Genomic DNA, 4,403 nt, shown 5'->3' on the forward strand with positions numbered 1-4,403 from the left:
ATCAGCCGGTCCACTGGAATACTGGAAGACTCAATGCAGTGCAGTGCAGCAGTATGATGTGTAGGAGAGTAGGGGTGAAGTGGACCTCTATGCAGCACAAGCCACGCCGGCCTAACGCCGACCGCCTCCATGCGTGTGGGAGGAACTGCAGCACTAGCCTGTCAACCCCTGTTGCACTCGCTCTGGTTCACACGTTCCCCATCTCCCGTCACTCAACTGCTCGCGGCCCCTCGTCGATTTTGGGGCCGGTGCATTTAAGATTACGGGAATTGGCAGCTCGGCACACCGGCTCCGATACTCCGCTGTCCTGCTTCCAGTTTCAGTTCAAGTGAGTTGTATCAGTGTGCATCACAAAAGCGATTTCACCCATCTGTGTGCGTCCCAAGGACTGGTTTCACCCTTGTTCGGTCTCTTCATCTGAGTACAGCTTGGTTCCAGTGGCACAGTGAGCCCATGAGCCACATCTGGGTGGACACAAAAACGATGGACTGGGATGCGGCACCCAATGATTGCCAGTGGCTGAGTTTATTTCAAGCATTCCATCCATCATATTGTTGTTTTTGCATTTAAGGCTCAAAGTGCGCCTGGTATTCCCAGAAGTGGCTCCTGGGCTCATATGCTTTATGAACTCCTCGTTGGAAATCACAGTCCAGTGTAAAATGTTTACTGTCACTTGAGATCAACAACATAGATTAATGATTTAATAAATTGTGTCTTACCTTTCTCAGGAGAGCAACTATGTCTCTTCTTTAGACATGTATTAGTGCTGAGGACCTGACCCTCACATGCTTAGCACTATACTCTAATGATTTTCTATCCCTGAATACACTTTACAGCGTGTACAACTGTTCTCACCCCTCACAGGAGATCCTTTCTGGGACATCTTCAAACGAAGGTTGAAGAAAGCGAAAACTGGAGTGAATGACAAATGAACCTCCGATAGTAATGTCTCCTTCCATAGAGAGCCCTTCCAAGATCTCGCTGTGCAGGGCACACCCAGGGTGAAAAGAAGCCTCTTCGACCGCTGAGATAAGAAGAAGGATCACACAGCTGGTCAGGCTCATCCTTAGATATGGAAAGTCAATCCCTTCTGCCGGCCACCTGTGGGTGAGAGAGAAGGACATGTCAAGTAGGTCACAGATGCAGTGAGCATAGACTGACAACCTATCCTCACCAAAATGGAAGATCTTCACTTAGTGTGATTCCAGTGGTTACAGCGGTATTCATTTACTATTAAAATATAGTATTTATTTAGTATGCATGAAGACTATGTAGTATGCCCACAATCCGAAATATGCAGATGAGCGAATGCGAGTTCAGCTCATCTACCGTTCAAATACATAACGAACACTTCAATTGATTGCTAAAAGAAGACTAGTAGTATTCAAGAAGAATAGTATTTACAGCTTAGTAGTATTCTGTTAGGGTTTATTTGCAGCTCTTGTGCTATTTCAAGAGCAAAATGAAGGCTAGTCTCATTGATTGTGACCACTGTTTGAAGACTAGTGGTATTCTTTGTGAGCAATATCTGAACACTAACGGCAATGATTGTGAAAGAGGGATTCGGGGGGAATTTTTGGGGCAGATCGCGCAGGGGGGATCGCGCATGGGGGGATTTTCAGGGGATCACGCGCTGGTGGGATTTTCATGGGGGGGGTCGCACGCGGGGGGGATGGGCGTTTCAGGGAGGGGTCGCGCGCGCGGAGGGGATTTTCAGGGTTGGTTGCGCGCGGAGGGGATTTTCAGGGGGGGTCGCGCGCAGGGGTCTTTTACAGGGGGGGTCGCGCGCAGAGGTCTTTTACAGGGGGGGTTGCGCGCAGGGGGATTTTCATGGGGGGTCGCGTGCAGGGGTCAGTGATCTCTTCCGAAAACCCACTCTTTGGTCTAATGATCACTATACTTAGAAACTCGAAATACATTGGATAATGTCTGTTTTGGTAGATTTGTTTTTCTCAGTTATGTATTTCACTTTTTTGCCCCAGGCTTCCTATTCGGCATTGCTTAATTTGTACCGGTGGTTGCTGGTGGTGGGCACTGGCACTTATTTTTGGAGACTGGGACACATTTTTCATCATTAGCCTTTGCTTCAGTGCAAATGAGAGAAAATCAGAAGAAGAGGGGAAGACAGGAAGGAAAAGAAAGATACAACAAGCATTTGCAATGCAATCGGTCTCGCCTTTGGGACCTTATATGTATTTAGCTATGCAGAACATTATCCTGGGTGCTGAAACATTTACTATTCTTTAACATGGAGGGATTGTACCAGGAGACCCCTCCTCCTGCAAGTAGAGAGTAGCTCACTAAGGATCAAGGGGGTATGAGAAAAGAGGACCTACAGAGGACATTTAAGGAAATTGCACCTGTGAGTGCACTAACTCCAATGGTAAATGCCAAAGAGAAACCTACTTCATTGGAGAACAGAGCAGGGCTAAAATAAAAGCATGCAGTTTGCCAATATCTAGGAAAGCTCTGGGGCATCTAATTGTTACTCTCGCTTGGTATTTTTTTTCCCAAGAACAACATTTGTGTCATAAACTACAAAGAGTTATACCATCAAAGAAGCTCATCCACCAATACCAAACACTGAATCAATCAGGATTACCCTCTGGGGCCTCACTGGGCCCCTTACGGGGTCACAGGTGCAGGGGGCACCCTAAAATGGTCAACCCTAAACTATTAATAGAATTTGTGCCGATCACAAGGAAAGATCCGAGCCTGTGCACTGTGCAATCAGTTTAAGACCTGTTCATAAGTTTTGCCCAATCCAAATGTAATGTGCTGACTCCAATATTGGAAATGACATCTTCGCATAATCTGGATTAGTGCAATGTAAATAGCACAGAGCTCAATAAAATATTTCCTTGCTTACAGCCTTAATGCCTATTGCTGGATTAGTTTAGTATTATAATATTTCAATCATCTGATTCACAAAGGTTCCTACATAAGTTGCCTTCCTGTAAAGGTTAGCACTATCGTTAATTTTTCATAGTTATTTTAATGTTCGTACGCCAGTGGTCCGGAACGTTTTTGCTCTAATCCAGATGTTAGGAAGGAAATCTCCTTGGTAAACCTCAAGATAACTGGTTCAATTACTGACATGGTGAACTCAGCCTTCAATCCCCTGAGGCAGGTACACTGAGACCGAATTGTAACTGGGAAATAATATAAAAAGCAGTTTTCTTTTGCTGCCCTTCATAAGGCCTAAAAGAAAACACAGAAAATGTTTATTTGATTGAAATGCCATAAGGTTACTGGTGTCTAAAGATGCCACCATGTATTGTAGCAAGACACTACTAACACGCAAACTGAGACTCGCAATGAGAAAGGCAGGTAGATAAGTGTAAGTGCAAACACACATGCATACACATACTCTGACACATATTCCTTCTTTTTTGTGTGCATGCATTGTGTTGTATTATGAACTCACAAATTTTACAGTGCTTTACTGCACGATAATTGAGAAAAAAAACACACACAACACATAGACAATAGCAGATCACATTTTGCTTGCACACACGGAACTGGTACCATATGAACATCATGATTTCAAGATCCAAACGCGACCGGCATCAGCAGAGCAAACGTTCCCCACACACACACAGACTGCATACGCGCATCCTCAAGCGGAGACATAACATCCATCATATATATCCAATGATCTAAACAAGCGACTTATTAGACTACAGATGCTAGATCAAAATTTAAGATTCAGGCGAAAAACAAGGACTCAGATATGCTAAAGAATAAACTAGCGTTAACTGTCACCCCACTGAAACTGCAGAGCTGCCGGTTCTATGAGGAGATTCATTCAACGAGCGAGCCATCCGCATCATACATGCATACTTTCTGCAATAAATTTCTATACTCATACATTTCCTGCCCTAAGTTTCAGGGTTTGCAATATTTTTCGAACCAGTAATCCGAATGCCCCGAGTTTTTATGGGTGTTAAAAACATTTGAAGAATCCTTGTACAAAGCAGAGCTTTTCCGCAACTTTGGATATGCCTCTAACATCCTTAGGAAACATATTCTTTGCCGCATGCTGCGTTTCTGGGTGAAATGCCAATTTCTAAAATACGTACAGATATACAAGTGCATTGCCTCACACAGTCCCACTGCCACAGCTGCCACACAGAGCACAAGCTACATAAGCACGCATGGTACCCATTGACAAACACACAATCACTTCCACCATTGCAAACACAAGTGCTATTGCCTCCCCACATAACACCACTACCTCAGACAGCACCACAGTCACACATATCATGTCGCACACACAAACACATGCACACACTGCCGAACTCACCCCACTACTTCCACGTAAATCACAACATCCAAACACAATACTGCTGACACATTGCAGCACACAGCCACACACACAGAGCCCCCACTACCTCACACAT

Source organism: Lissotriton helveticus, chromosome 6, assembly GCF_964261635.1.
Source record: "Lissotriton helveticus chromosome 6, aLisHel1.1, whole genome shotgun sequence".
Lineage (NCBI taxonomy): Eukaryota > Metazoa > Chordata > Amphibia > Caudata > Salamandridae > Lissotriton > Lissotriton helveticus.